Here is a 17,129-nt window from a genome sequence, read left to right on the forward strand (position 1 = left end):
GAATATAACCTTTCATTTCTTGCATATGTTCCTTGAGTCTTGTGCTAAGTTTGGTTGTCTAAGCTAGCCCTTATGCAAAACTTTCTATACTTTTTGTCATGCTGGGCAGGACAAGACCACATCTTTGAAGTAGTAGGGTAAATTGAAAAAATGCCAACAGCGTTGCCAGCCATCTAGTCATTTCTCTGTGTTTTGGTGAAGTCTTGCAACCTTTATGTAAGTCCAAAAGACTATTCACAAAGGAGGACTGAAAATAGAATGAAAAGCCAGTCAATTTTCAAGGAAGCTGAAATTGAAAAGCAGCATGTTGTTTAACTTTCTATCAATTAAAATAATCTATTGCTGATCATGCCAATGCATGGGAATCTACTCAACTAATAGGAATCTAACACTATCTTTGTGTTAGATAAGGGCCAATGGAATTGAAGAAGGGTTGGACTTAGTCCATTTGTGTCTATGTAGAGTACGGGTGTCAAACTCAAGGACCACAAGCCACATTTGGCCCACAATGTGGTCAGTTCCAGCCCATGGGGCTGTTCTGGTCTACCCAATGTGAAGAGGAAAGATTGAGCCAGCACGGCTTCGACCCGGTCTATACAACACAAAGAGGAAATTTGCCAGCAGTTTGAGGACTGGCATCAATCTGGCCATGCCCACCCAGTTGACCACACCCACCCAGACAGCCACACCTTCCCAGCCCTCTCGGGGTCAATCACAGCCCTGATGCAGCCCTCAATGGAATTGAGTTTGACACCCCCGACGTAGAGACTCTAAGCTGATTTCTCTTTTGCCTCCATCCCAGGTTCTATCACCCCTTCTCTTACAAACCTTCACCATAGTTGTGATACTGAACGGAATCCAATGTAAATGGGAACGGAAGGATGAGATGAAGAGTTGGCAATTAGCATCCAAATCAAGACAATCATTTGCATCTGATCTCCTAAAATAAAGGAACAAATAGATACGGACTTAAAGCTGACCCCCTAAATGAGTTTCAGGCCCAATCTGACTAATTTATAGGCATAAGGTGGCCAACCTTCTAACTGTTTTCAGAGTCTGAAACTCTCTTACGTGGGGGAGCTCCTGGTGTTCTACAATGACATGAAAGTTAACATGAAATATATCCTGTGGAGTGTAATAATTAGCTAATGTCACTTTAAAAGTCAGAGTAAACAAATCAACCTCAAATGCAGGCACTGGAGAGGAACACCGACACTTTGTGGTGTCAAGTGGGAATGAGTTTTGATAAGTGAGTTACAATGAATGACATATGGTGGAGGTGCAGATTCAAGGAGGCCTTCAACCCGTTGACTTTTCCTTTTTTTTATTATTCCTCACAGGGGAGTGGTAAATGTAACCTTGTTATCAAGAAAACAGAGAGCTTAAATCAGTATCATAAAAAACCTTAAATCTTCGGAGGACTTGGGTGAATCTGATGAGCAATAAACTATCTAGCTGAAATACCACTTTATAATGCCTTGGTAAGGCTACACTTGGAACACTGCATTCAGTTTTGGTCGCCATGATGTAAAAAAGATGTGGAGACTCTAGAAAGAGTGAAGAGAAGAGCAACAAAGATGATTAGGGGACTGGAGGCTAAGACATATGAAGAACAGTTGCAGGAACTGGGTATGTCTAGTTTCATGAAAAGAAGGACTAGGGGAGACATGATAGCAGTGTTCCAATATCTCAGGGGATGCCACAAAGAAGAGGGAGTCAAGCTATTCTCCAAAGCACCTGAAGGCAGAACAAGAAGCAACGGGTGGAAACTACTCAAGGAGAGAAGCAACTTAGAACTAAGGAGAAATTTCTTGACGGTGAGAGCAATTAATCAGTGGAACAACTTGACTCCAGAAGTTGTGAATGCTCCAACATTGGAAATTTTAAAAAGAGATTGGATGACCATTTGTCTGAAGTGGTGTAGGGTTTCCTGCCTAAGCAGGGGGTTGGATTAGAAGACCTCCAAGGTCCCTTCCAACTCTGTTATTCTATTCTATTCAAAATCTTTTATTTAGATGAAAATGGCAGTGCCTGGAAATTGTCCTGATCAACTAAAAGACTCTTTGCGGCCATGGACATGATTTTTTTTTTCCTGTTGGATATCTTTATAATTAGAGTCAACAGTGCTTTCATAAAGAGACTGGGGCCTCTGGTGGCTCAGACTGCTAAGACAGTCTGTTATTAACAGCAGCTGCTTGCAATTACTGCAGGTTCAAGTCCCACCAGGCCCAAGGTTGACTCAGCCTTCCATCCTTTATAAGGTAGGTAAAATGAGAACCCAGATTGTTGGGGGCAATAAAAGTTGACTTTGTATATAATATACAAATGGATGAAGACGATTGCTTAACATAGTGTAAGCCGCCCTGAGTCTTCGGAGAAGGGCGGGATATAAATGCAAATAAAAAACAAATTGTGCTTCCTATCACCTATGAAGCCATCCAGTCATGGTTGTCCCCAAGGTGCTCTTTTCAAGAGGCAACTGGACTTCCTTGTTCTTCTTTGAAGATGTTTTGCTTCTCATCCAAGAACCATCTTTAGAGCTGAAGGAACTTCTTGGATGAGAAGTGAAATGTTTTTGAAGAAAAACAAGGAAGTCCAGTTGCCTCTTGAAAAAAGCCCCTTTGTGCTTCTTATCATTTCTTTGTGTTCAGAAGTACTTATTCCAGGGTGAGACCAGTCATCTGAAATGGTATCGGGTCTCCTGTCAAAGCAGGGGATTGGACTAGAAGACCTCCAAAGTCCCTTCCAGTTCTCTTCTGTTCTGTTCTGCTTGTTCTACGCTGTTCTGTTTTATCAAGAATGATCTGTTGGATTGGAACATGTGCAGAAATGATGCAAATTCACCCATGGAAGAAGGTGAGCTTGCTTCCACTCCCTTAAATCAAATTCAGATTGTGGCAAATGCTTTTCTTGAGAACAGTGCAAAACTGGCTTGCCATTCCCTTTCGTCTGGATGATTTTGAAAACAGCATCTCTTTCAATCAACCTTGACGCCTAGTGACTTCATGGACATAGCCATGCAAATGTCTAGGTAACATAAAGGTTTTCCGTTACCCTCTCTGGGGATATTTTTGACAGTTCTAAGTACTATTGAAGTCTTTATTTAACAAAGGAAGTATGTTAAGGCAGGTGTGGATAGAAGTTTTGCAACCCGTTTGAAATGTTTCTGGTTCAGTTTATGATTAAGTTGAAACAATAGTGACATATGCAGGAAAAGAAAAACATTGAAAAAACAAAAAGCTTCTTCAGTTCTGACTGTTATGTTGGGAAATGGAAGGATTTATATTCCTTGCAGTCACCTGGTCATCAGCACCCTTTCTGAGTGTCCTTGAGGCCACTTGGAGCTTTATCTGTGCACTCAGGATCATCTGAATAATGCCAATGAATGGGGAACTTTTTGGGAACTGCTGAGTGTAGACTTGGTTGTAAAAAAAGGAGATAGGTGGTGTCATATCCCTCTGTACAGGGACGCGGTGGCTCAGGGGCTAGGACGTTGAGCTTGTCGATCGAAAGGTCGGCAGTTCAGTGGTTTGAATCCCTAGTGCTGCCGTGTAACGGAGTGAGCTCCCATTACTTGCCCCAGCTTCTGCCAACCTAGCAGTTTTGAAAGCACGTAAAAATGCAAGTAGAAAAAATAGGGACCACCTTTGGTGGGAAGGTAACAGCGTTCTGTGCGCCTTTGGCGTTGAGTCATGCCGGCCACATGACCACGGAGACGTCTTCAGACAGCGCTGGCTCTTCGGCTTTGAAACAGAGATGAGCACCACCCCCTAGAGTCAGCAATGACTAGCACGTATATGCAAGGGGAACCTTTACCTTTACCTTTATACTGCACGAATCAAGAAGAGGGCTGTGAAAATATTTACAGCTCCCTCACTTCCTGGACATAAACTGTTTCAACTCCTACCCTCAAAATGACGCTATAGAGCACTGCACACTAGAACAACTAGACACAAGAACACTTTTTTCCCGAACTTCATCACTCTGCTAAACAAATAATTCCCTCAACACTGTCAAATTAGTTACTAAGTCTGCACTACTATTAATCTTCTCATCGTTCCCATCACCCATCTCCTTCCACTTATGACTGTATGACTGTAACTTTGTTGCTTGTATCCTTATGATTTATATTGATATTGATTGTTTCCTGATTGCTTATTTGTACCCTATGACTATCATTAAGTGTTGTACCATTATGTGTTAAATTTGTACCCTATGACTATCATTAAGTATTGTACCTTGATGAAGGTATCTTTTCTTTTATGTACACTGAGAGTATATGCACCAAGACAAATTCCTTGTGTGTCCAATCACACTTGGCCAATAAAATTCTATTTTATTCTATCTGTATGCTGTACGAGTCAAAAAGAGGGCTGTGAAAATATTTACAGACCCCTCACATCCTGGACATAAACTGTTTCAACTCCTACCCTCAAAACGATGCTACAGAACACTACACACCAAGACAACTAGACACAAGAAAAGTTTGTTCCCGAATGCCATGACTCTGCTAAACAAATAATTCCCTCAACACTTTTAAACTATTCACTAAGTCTGCACCACTATTACTATTAGTCTTCTCATTGTTCCTATCACCCATCTCCTCCTACTTATGACTGTATGACTGTAACTTTGTTGCTTGTATCCTTATGATTGATATTGATTGTTTCCTGATTGCTTATTTGTATGCTATGACTATCATAGGATACACCTTCTTGATGAACGTATCTTTTCTTTTATGTACACTGAGACCATATGCACCAAAGACAAATTCCCTGTGTGTCCAATCACACTGGCCAATAAAAATTCTATTCTATTCTATTCTATTCTATTCTATTCTATTCTATTCTATTCTATTCTATTCTATTCTATTCTATTCTATTGCTAAAATGTCTCTTATAATTCAGCAGGGATCCGTAATTGTTTTGCTACTATACCTCCCTTAAATGTAAGCCCAAATACCAGAATGAGCACAAATGAATAATGGAACTAATACAATGGAACTTTGGGGAGAGTGATTTATTGTAACAATATAACTAAAAACTTCTTCACGTATCCCCTGGACTCTGTTTGTACTTTCCCATACCTCACATTTTTTTAAAATCCTGCTGTAGAGTCTTTGCATCATTTTATACCTTCATCTAATTACCAATTGTGGTAACAGCTTCCAAGCTATTAGAAGAAATTGTTCACATACTTTTTCAAGGGTTGTTTTTTTTTTTTTTTTGCCTCTTTCTCCAATCTTCCATCAGTACATATTGTTTGGTTGATGTGATTTATGCCTGATTAGCAATGAATCCTAAGTTCGCTCTTCTCCCCCCCCCCAAATATGGCTAAACCTCTGTGAGTCCATTTTTAGGACTACTTTCTCCATGGACTGCCACATTCATATGTCCATTAGAAGGATTGTTTCAATATGTTGGCTAGCATGGGTTTCAGCTGAAAATCTGGTTAATTCCACTATCCAGGCTGGTATGTCTCCCTCCCCCTCCTCCTCCTCCTCCTCCTCCCCTCCTCTTCCTCCTCCCTCCTCCTCCTCCTCCTCCTCCTCCTCCTCCTCCTCCTCCTGCTCTTCCTCCTCTTCTTCTTCTCCTCCTCCTCCTGCTCTTCCTCCTCCTCTTCCTCCTCTTCTTCTCCTCCTCCTCCTCTTCCTCCTCCTCCTCTCCTCCTCCTCCTCTTCTTCTTCTCTTCCTCCTCTCCTCCTCCTCCTCCTCCTCCCCCCCTTTTTCTGCCATATCTGTCATCGGACATTGCCAATCATGTTGACAATCCTATTTTTATCCAAACTAGTTTTATCCAAACTGTTTCAAACTTAGATTTTGAAGTCATGTTCTTTTTTTACCAGGACCTCATTTGCCTTCAATCTTTCCCTGGAGGATTAAGTGAAGAATGGCATACTTTTCCAGGTGTCGCATCGCATGTCCAAAATATTATATAATAACTTTTGCTTTTTAATGATTTTGGTGATTTCCTTTGGCTTTCCCAGGTGGCTTATCACCTCCTCACTTCTGTCGTGTCCCACTCCTCCGCTGACGGCTGGGTCAGGGAAATCCGAATCAGGCTTGCCTCTGCAGCTCTGCCCAAAGTCCTAGCAAAGTCCTCAGAGCAGGCAGGAGACCAGTAAGTGACTTCAGCAAGATAAGTTCGACTTTTGCCTGACTCAGAGACTGCCAGAAAGTAGATCCTTTATATAGGCCATGGGGTGTGGCTCCATGACTCAGCACTCATTAAGGCCTGCCCCTCCCTTCCCTCTGTTGCCTCCGCCTATCCAATCTTCTGATGCGAGGATTACTCCAATCAGCTCTTGGGAATAAACCCTCCTCAGGCTCACATGCTGTGGAGGAGGGGGAGGGGTCTAGCTGCTCCGTTTGCCTGGGCATGGAGTCAGGGCTGGGGCCGGGAGATTCTCCTTCTTCTGCAGTTTGTGTGGGCATGGAGCCAGGACTTGGGCCGGGAGGCATACATTCCTCAGTGTTCGGGAGCAGGTAAGAAGGCCCCCGCTGCTCTGAGGGCGGGCAAGACACAACAACTTCTGATTTTGTCAACCCAGCTTATACGTAACAACTGTCTATAAATCCACATTTCAAATGCTTCTAGTCTGGTATGTTATAACCCAAAAAGAGGGCTGTGAAAATATTTACAGACCCCTCGCAACCTGGACATAAACTGTTTCAACTCCTACCCTCAAAACGATGCTATAGAGCACTGCACACCAGAACAACTAGACACAAGGACAGTTTTTTCCCCAAATGTCATCACTCTAATAAACAAATAATTCCCTCAATAGAATAGAATAGAATAGAATAGAATAGAATAGAATTTTATTGGCCAAGTGTGATTGGAAACACAAGGAATTTGTCTTGGTGCATATGCTCTCAGTGTACATAAAAGAAAAGATACCTTCATCAAGGTACAACATTTACAACACAATTGATGGTCAATATATCAATATAAATCATAAGGATTGCCAGCAACAAGTTATAGTCATACAGTCATAAGTGGAAAGAGATTGGTGATGGGAACTATGAGACAATTAATAGTAGTGCAGATTCAGTAAATAGTCTGACAGTGTTGATGGAATTATTTGTTTAGCAGAGTGATGGCCTTCGGGAAAAAACTGTTCTTGTGTCTAGTTGTTCTACTGTCAAACGAAATAACACTGTCAAACTAAATATGGAACTACTTTGAAATTCTCAGACTATATAGGATATAGAAGAAAATATGCAAAACCTCTTATATACTGCAACCCAAACATCTACAGTATATGGGTATGTTTATCAGGTCACCAGGAATGAAGCTCATCTTAAAGGAGATTCTACCTTTGTCTCAACCATCTTGCTTTGGCCTTGGAAACTACAGTAGTGGCCAAAATTGTGGAAACCTTTTGGGGGAAAGTGTATTTTTGAGGTTTGATGGATAATAAAACCACTTTTTTTTGTGGGGGGGAGTTTCAAGATAATCATATTCCACTGCTAGATCGGCCTGGGAATAACCCAGACCTTAACTCAATTGAAAATCTATGGAGCTGACAAAATAACTTGTTAGTCAGAAGTGACCCAGCAGTAAAACCCAGTTAATAGAAGCAATTCATTCAATCTTGGTTTTACATTGTAACAGCTGCAGAACTAAAAGACTTGGTTCACTCCATGGGAAGATGTTGTAAGGCTGTAATTCATGCTAAAGTTTACCCAACTAAGTATTAACTGACATGGTGATAATTTTTGTATACTCATTTTTTCTATGTGTTCTACTTTTCTTCTTTATACTGTAACTGCTATTCTAATAGCAAATCCTTCTTAAAAGTTATTGCATTACATTCTTTATTAAATTATCCTTCCATTGAATAGAATAGAATAGAATTTTTTATTGGCCAAGTGTGATTGGACACACAAGGAATTTGTCTTGGTGCATATGCTCTCAGTGTACATAAAAGAAAAGATACGTTCATCAAGGTACAACATTTACAACACAATTGATGATCAATATATCAATATAAATCATAAGGATTGCCAGCAACAAGTTACAGTCATACAGTCATAAGTGGAAAGAGATTGGTGATGGGAACTATGAAACAATTAATAGTAGTGCAGATTCAGTAAATAGTCTGACAGTGTTGAGGGGATTATTTGTTTAGCAGAGTGATGGCCTTTGGGAAAAAACTGTTCTTGTGTCTAGTTGTTCTGGTGTGCAGTGCTCTATAGCGTCGTTTTGAGGGTAGGAGTTGAAACAGTTTATGTCCAGGATGCGAGGGATCTGCAAATATTTTCACGGCCCTCTCTTGATTCGTGCAGTATACAGGTCCTCAATGGAAGGCAAGTTGGTAGCAATTATTTTTTCTGCAGTTCTAATATATCATTTTATGGTACTGCTCCCCCCCAAAAAAAGTGGTGTTATTAGCTAGTTTTAGAAAACACACTTTTTCCAAAAGGTTTCCACATTTTTAGTCATTACTGTAATTAGGGCTATAGTTTAGACTAAGACATTGAAGTAATATCTCAAGTCAAGTCCATAGGAAATCACTGTTACACTATTGCCAGAAAATATCATAGCTGTGTCATTAATGTCTCTAGAATCAAGGGAATTTGATTTATCAGAGGGAATCACTACTTTACTAAACCAAGAAAAGTGATTAAAAAAACCTCCTATGACATGCTAAGATTTATAATAACCTAATAACTATGTATTATATTTCTGGGGAGTTCTATGATCTTACAGGTTGTGTCTCCCATAATGAGACCAAGAGATTCCATGCATTGCTTCTCTAGGTCTCTAAAGAATCAAGGATAATGAGCTAACATTTTAGGAAGGTTGCAAAGTTGAGGCTTAGAAGAGAATACGAACATCCTTGAGCGTATGCTCATGTCTAAGCTACTGCCAACTTTCCTTGGGATTTGATAAAATTTGCTAAATGACAGGCCTGCCTGCAAGGTATTCATCGAAGAATTTCATTCTGTACAATGTGTTGTTGCAAAATGTGTGTCTTTTCAATAAAAACTCAGAGGCAGACGATTATACTAAGGATTTCTGGATCTGACAGACGCTTGACTGATGGTTTAGAAATGTGTAATACCACTGAATACAAAATCAAACAGTGTGTGTACAGGATAATCCTGCAGCAGGAAACACTTAATGCAATTTATCCGTCTAACAATCCATGAGCTCTGGTCTTAGTCAGAAACCCCAGCTTAGAAAATAAGCGAAAGTGCTATTGTATCCAACAGAACACACTCAAATGCAACCAAACTATACCAGACGCTGTACTTTCACTCAAAATTAGTGACTGTTTTGTAGCAAGCAATGAATAATTACCAAAATAAAGAAAAAATGGCAGTTTATAGAATGCCTCTGCCTTTTTTTTCTTTTTGGTTAGGGAAGCGAGAAGCAAGCCTGCCAGTCAAACAAAACAAAACAAAACAAAATACAATGAAAGCTGAGGCAATGGGATAATTAAGGAGTGTACATGTGTGTGTTAAAGCGAGATTGGGCTGAAATCAATGGATGTGGAAAAAATGTGCCTTCCACTGCACTGCAGTGAATGCAATGCAGAACCGGAGAAGCTTCTTGGATGAGAAGTGAAACGTCTTTAAGGAAAAAAATAACCAAGAAAATCCAGTGGTCTTTTGATGAGGGGGCGGGGGACACTTTTGGGACAACCATGAACTGGATGACTGAGAATACGACAATTGAATACAAAATTCAATGTGTGAAAGATGTGCATTGAGTTTGTTTGATCATATAGAGCAGGGGTCTCCAACCTTGGCCACTTTAAGACTTGTGGACCAACTCCCAGAATTCCTCAGCCAGTAGACCTGTTGACCTCACCCCATTCCTAAGAGGTTTGTAAGGGGCGTGCATAAGAGCACCAGCGTGCCTACCGTTCCTGTCCTAATGTTCCCTTTGGTTGTATCCAATTCGTATGGTTATTTCATGCTTATACTTATATATATTGTTATGTTTGACAAATAAATAAATAAATAAATAAATAAATAAATAAATAAATAAATAAATAAATAAATAAATGTTATATACTTATAGCTCTACTTTTATACTTTTACAGCTCTACTTTTATACTTACAGCCCTATACTTATAGCCCCACAGATCAGGGAGTGTCAACAGCTAGGCACCCAAACATATGGAAACCTTCTGTGGCCTGTGAGGTTTTGTTTGGCTAGAACCATCAACACAGGATACTCTCCATATTTCACCACTCCCAAGGGACCTGGGTCTTCTCCCCACTCTATCACATTTGGATAGGCCCACTGGTGTGTAGGCTTTCTTCCTGATCCACCAACCCAGTCTGCGTCTTCTTCCTATCCCACCAACCCAGAAGGCCCTGGTTTTCTCCCTACTGAACCGTACCCAGGTCTACGTACTTTTCCTTTTTCCCTTTAGCTGGTGACAAGTGTCACAGGCCAATGTGAAGTACACCTAGAAACCTAGCCATTGTGACGTTTCTGATTCTTACAGCCAATATACCAATCTCTCTGGTCTCCCAATCCATTTACCATATTTTTCGGAGTATAAGACGCACTGGAATATAAGACGCACCTTAGTTTTTGGGGAGGAAAATAAGAAAAAAGCTGATTGGCCTCCCCAATCAGCTGTTCCCAGAGGTGAATTTTAGCAACAGGTTCTTGGTTGTGAGCTCTGTGACTTGCTTTTTTTTTTTCTGCCTCTGAAAGACTCCAAAACAGAACTTCAGAAAAAAAGCCTCTGAAGCTCTGTTTGGGGGCTTCTTTTCTGAAGCTTCTTTCAGCCTCTGAAACCTCCATTTGAGAAGCTGGGTGGGGCTACATTCGGAGTATAAAACGCACCCAGATTTTCACCCTCTATTTTGGGGGGAAAGGGTGCATCTTATACTCCAAAAAATATGGTAAAAGTTTCTTAAATCAAAATCATTTTTGTCTTTTTTGCCAAATGTGTATTATTTTGAATCCACGAGTCTCTATTTCAAAATTTCTTACATCCAAAAAAGGTAAAGCTCACCAAGTATAAAATTATGCTTGCTGTTTTGAAGACCTTTAATATCCATAAAGTGGTTGAATTAGAATAGAATAGAATAGAATTTTTATTGGCCAAGTGTGATTGGACACACAAGGAATTTGTCTTGGTGCATATGCTCTCAGTGTACATAAAAAAAAAAAAGATACGTTCATCAAGGTATAACATTTACAACACAATTGATGGTCAATATATCAATATAAATCATAAGGATTGCCAGCAACAAGTTATAGTCATACAGTCATAAATGGAAAGAGATTGGTGATGGGAACTATGAGAAGATTAATAGTAGTGCAGATTCAGTAAATAGTCTGACAGTGTTGAGGGAATTATTTGTTTAGCAGAGTGATGGCCTTCGGGGAAAAACTGTTCTTGTGTCTAGTTGTTCTGGTGTGCAGTGCTCTATAGCGTCGTTTTGAGGGTAGGAGTTGAAACAGTTTATGTCCAGGATGCGAGGAGTCTGTAAATATTTTCACGGCCCTCTTCTTGATTCGTGCAGTATACAGGTCCTCAATGGAAGGCAGGTTGGTAGCAATTATTTTTTCTGCAGTTCTAATTATCCTCTGAAGTCTGTGTTTTTCTTGTTGGGTTGCAGAACCGAACCAGACAGTTATAGAGGTGCAAATGACAGATTCAATAATTCCTCTGTAGAACTGAATCAGCAGCTCCTTGGGCAGTTTGAGCTTACTGAGTTGGCGCAGAAAGAACATTCTTTGTTGTCCTTTTTTAATGATGTTTTTGATGTTAGCTGTCCATTTTAGATCTTGCGATATGATAGAACCTAGAAATTTGAAGGTTTCTACTGTTGATAATGTGTTGTTTAGTATTGTGAGAGGTGGAAGTATGGAAGGGTTTCTCCTAAAGTCTACCACCATTTCTACGGTTTTGAGTGTGTTCAGTTCCAGATTGTTTTGGTTGCACCACAAGGCTAGTCGTTCGACCTCTCATCTATATGCGGATTCGTCATTGTCTCGAATGAGACCAATCACTGTTGTGTCATCTGCGAACTTCAGTAGCTTAACAGATGGATCATTGGAGATGCAGTCATTGGTATAGAGAGAAGTGGGGAGAGCACACAGCCTTGGGGGGCCCCTGTGCTAATTGTACAGGTATTTGATGTGATCTTGCTTAGCTTCACCTGCTGCTTCCTGTTTGTTAGGAAGCTTGTGATCCACTTACAAGTCTGTTCCGGTACCTGTAGCTGGTTTAGCTTAGTTAGAAGAATGTCTGGAATGATGGTATTGAATGCTGAACTAAAGTCTACAAAAAGGATCCTTGCATAGGTCTTTGGAGACTCAAGATGCTGTAGGATGTAGTGCAGAGCCATATTAACAGCATCATCTGTTGATCTGTTTGCTCGGTATGCAAATTGCAAGGGGTCTAACAGCGGATCCATGATGGTTTTCAAGTAAGAAAGCACTAGCCTTTCAAAGGTTTTCATGACTACAGATGTTAGAGCAACTGGTCTGTAGTCATTCAGTTCCTTGATGGTGGGCTTCTTCGGCACTGGGATGATGGTAGAGCGTTTGAAGCAAGAAGGAACATAACACATCTCTAGTGATTTATTGAAAATATGGGTAAAGATAGGGGCCAATTGGTCAGCACAGACTTTTAAGCAAGAAGGAGTTATCTTGTCTGGGCCTGGAGCTTTTCCTGGCTTTTGTCTGTGAAATAGGTCCTGCACTTCTTTTTCTGTGATCACTAGGGGTTGTGAACCCAATGAAATGGGGTCAGTTGTAGGAGGCTTGGCTGTTGTTGGTGTGTCTGAGATGGGGGTTGTGGAGATAGGTGGCTATAGTTTCCTTTCAAACCTGCAGTAAAACTCATTCAGGTCATCTGCCAGTTGTTGATTACCTTCAGCCTGGGAAGGAGCTTTGCCATAGCCGGTGATATTTTTAAGAGTTTTCCACATGTTTGCTGGTTCATTTGCTGAAAACTGATTCTTTAGCTTTTCAGAGTAGCTTCTTTTTGCTGCTCTGATCTCCCTTGTTAGTGCATTTCTGGCCTGATTGTACAGCATTTTATCACCTTTTCTGTAGGCCTCCTCTTTGGAGTGTCGTAGCTGCTTAAGTTTAGGTGTGAACCAAGGTTTGTTGTTACTGTATATTCGCAAGTTCCTTGTAGGTACACATAGGTCTTCACAGAAGCTGACATATGATGTTACAGTATCTGTGAGTTCATCCAGGTCTGCAGAGGTATCTTTAAAAATATTCCAATCAGTGCAGTCAAAACATGCCTTAGCTTTAAATTTGATTCCTCCGTCCAGGTCTTCACTGATTTAATTATTAGTTAATTAAACATCTCCAAGTGTGATTAGAAAGTAAGTTTGACTGGTTTAGTGTCCTTATGAAAGGGTTCCTTAGTGTTGAGATCAAAGAACATTTTATTGTGATAGCCTGTTCTCTCCGTCTTTAGATCTTACATTTGTAAAGATTGTAAAGATTATTAGGTTACAGACTCACACAGCAATATTAATTCAGTGTTCAACATGGTCTTAAAGAAGCTGGACAGGTATAGTTTTATAGAAAGATGCCAAAGTCAAGTCACATTTATGAGTCCTGGATCATAAGTCAGGTCCCTAAAGCTACGTTGTTGTTGTTGTTTTGTTGTTAATTATTAGAATGGTACAAAAATGGCAGAACAAGCTGAGCCTTCAACACATTCCTAACATTTGCAAAAGGCTGAACAAGGGCTACAAAAACATGAATATTCATAGTAACATAAATTCATAATATGTAACGAGAAGAAAGTACCTTTCAATGTTTACAGTGAAGCAGTTCCGGAGAAATTTTGCATAATTATGTGTTATATAAACACAGGCCAGGATCATTATGTCATAGCTCCCAAAACATTTAAAATAGAGTTCATGCAACTGTTTTCATAGCTTCCTGTCTTTATGTATACTGGCTAAATACATGGTAGCATTTTTTTTTAAAAAAGCAGCTGCTTCATTTAGGAATTATCTTATGAATTATAATAGTTAAGAGCAGGCAGCAATTAACATGTTAAATCTGCAGAGACTATTTGTCTCAATTTTGTCTCTTTAAAACGTGTTGGTGGCAAGTTAGTTTTCTTTTTGGGGTGTAAATGAAAATGCTTATTAAATGTCAGTACCAGCAATAAGTGATTGATATCTAATTAATATGTCATATGTGATAGTTTTTAAATGTTAATTAATGCCTAACATCTCTCTAAGTGCTACTTGACCTATTAATTAGTATGAGACAAAAACATATAATTGTGTGCAAAATGAAGTGGATCCCGTACGCCGCTTGTTGAAAGTGGATCTAAGAGAAATGTCCTTGTTGTGACTCCAGCCCCTGAACCTGGACCCATGCCCGAAAGTGCCTTAGAGCTGGGCCTGCTGCCAGAAAGTGACTTGGTCAGTGAGGGGGAAGGGCCATCAGGACTTACCTCAGAAGCACCGGCCTCCCTGGATCAGCTCCAGGAGCCAGAAGCAGGCCAAGCAAAAGAGAAAATGAGGCCTCCTTCTCCTGACTCTTTTCCCTCCCAGGCCACGCCTGCAGACCCAGCTGACAGCAATCAGGCTTGGCTCAATCCCAGGTTTCGTAGGCAGGAGAGAAGAGAACAACAGAAGCAGGGGAGGGGAGGGGAGGGCCAGGCCTAGGAAGTGCTGAGTCATGGAGCCACACCCCACAGGATATAAAAGGCAGCAAGAGCTGGTGTGTCTTTTTGTATCAGGCAAATCCACGGATTGACTAGAGCTGAAGGTTGTGACTCACCAGCGTCTTGGCAGCTATCGAGGGCTCTTGGCAGACACTGATTCTTTTGCTGCCAGAGCTGATAAGAGCCGGCTAATTAAGCCATCGTTCGGACAGAGGCAAGGAGGACACAGCAGTCCTGTTCCATCGTTTATTTTTCCAATATGTTTTCGCACCAGAGTAATTTTGCAGGAACTGTTGTTAAGTTACCATCGGCCCCAAGGTGACAAATGTGAGACCTGCTGAAATCCCACATGGGTACATTTAGTCAAGCAAAAAAGTTAAAACCAGCAAAATATAATCAAGTGTTATTAGTGTTATAGGGGAGACGTGTTGTGATAACAATAATAAAGATACTGCTGCAGACTATTATGATTGGCAAGATATATTCCTTTCAAAATTGTTGGCTTCCTGATTGGAGGTTTAATGGTTCCATGATCATTTTTCAAGTGTTATGTTCTCCATCCTCACCCCTACCTGGTGTCAGTTTTGGAAGGCAATTTTCTTTTTGCTTCTTAACTGCCACATATTTTAGCTGGGGAAGTTGGGAGGGGGTTGTTGCTGGAGCGGTAGAAAGTTAGTCATAACAACATTCTGTATTCAAGGACATCCAGCATCTGACGGAGACTGCCTGAAGATTATATCCAATTGAGTGTGAAGAGTTGATTGGACAATGTGATGAACTTGTGGGTGTGAGGCAGGGCTGTGAACTGTCAACTGGGTGTGGAAAACCTGGAAGCTTTCAGTTTCAGGTTTTCCCCAGCTCACTTTGTGCATGTGTGCCTGGTTTGTGTACGTGCCTGCCTTTTGCGCATGCACCCGGCCTTCTGCGCATGCACCCAACCTTCCGTGCATATGCTTTGCTCACGTGTGTACCTTCTGTGCATGCACTTTGCTCGTGTGCATGCCTCTGCGCATGCATCCGGCCTCAAAAACGTGCCTAAATAGGATGGCATAGAGCCAAGGTGGGTGGGCAGGTCTGCAGGCCCACCCTCAATTTCCGTTATCAGTTTGGGCGAACCAGTCCAAATCAGCTCAGTACCACCTCTGGTATACTTACTGTAAACAGAAATCAGTCATTCCTGCTTTGCTGTTCATAGCCTACGTGAGCACATTTCCCATCAGCTTGAAGGCTTCCATAGAGTTTAGTTTAGTTTATTGTCATCGCACCTCATACAACGAAATTAAATGCCATCTTCAGTGTACATTATGAACACGAACACACATCCTTCTCATTCTATACAGTTGAATAGAAAACCTGATATTGCATTAATATTGCACTAGGGACCAAGGTTGGAGACCCCTGCTTTAAGGTGAGTTTTCTGGGAGGGGTGCCAGAGCCATTTGAGAGGACATGTAAGAGGTAAAATGGATGCAGTAGGTTTATGGTGCCCCTTAAATGCTCCTCTAGACCAGAGGTAAAATGCTTCCGGTTCGGTATCAATGCATCCTAGGTATCAACCAAGTACCTTCTTAAGATGTACGATGTTCTGAGTAGCACAGGTGTTATTGCAGGACGCTGCAATTTCTCGATGTATTTTGTGAAATTCTTGGACATGGTACCAAGTGCCTCGATGGCAAACAGTATCACTGTTACATGTTTCATCCATAATCGCGTAGTTTTGATGGCCAGGTCGCGATATTTTGTGATTTTTTTTTCCCAGTTCTTTTTCTTAGACTCTGGCGTCTTCTGGTAAAGTGATATGAATAAATTGTACGCTTTGATTTTCGACAACTGTGAGAGTTGGTGTGTTGCAAATTGTAAAGTGTGTTCCAAATGATGATCTGTCTGTATTCGAAAGTCCCACAAGATCTTCACCTTCTCATTTTTGACAATGATGATGATGATGATGTAACTATGATTTTGATCAAGATATTGTACCTGTGGTCTCCAAATTACCGATAGAAGAGAATAATCATAGCTCGGGCTACACTCTTTTTCTCCCTCAAGCTAAAAGATGGATCATCTTCTTTTGGAAACAAATAACGTAAAAGTAGCTTGTTGTACAACTTGGATAACCGACCCTCGGTGGTTGAGTTTTGGCTCCCCTCTTCATTCTGATAATCCCAGGTTCTCCTTAGCAACGTGTTCTGCTTTCTACACTGCATTTTGATCCAGAAACATCAAGTCTACAGCAGATGGCAGCTCCTAGCAAACCTTGGCTGATGCCATTTGGGTAGAATTGCACTGGAATGCTTCAGACAATTTCAAGGGCTGGTTGAAAGTTGGAAAAAAAAGAAAAGAAACCTCTGAGAAAGAGCCAATGGCAAATGTTTGCCATCAAGAAAGCAAATTTCTAGGATTTATGCTTTTCTAAAAATCATAACTTTATGTAGAGTCTCTACTTAGGTGAAACAAAGTACCGATCTGGGGATTTTGCCATGAAAAAAAAAATAGTGCAAAA

The sequence above is a fragment of the Ahaetulla prasina genome, chromosome 5, assembly GCF_028640845.1.
Source record: "Ahaetulla prasina isolate Xishuangbanna chromosome 5, ASM2864084v1, whole genome shotgun sequence".
NCBI classification, from domain to species: Eukaryota; Metazoa; Chordata; class Lepidosauria; order Squamata; family Colubridae; genus Ahaetulla; species Ahaetulla prasina.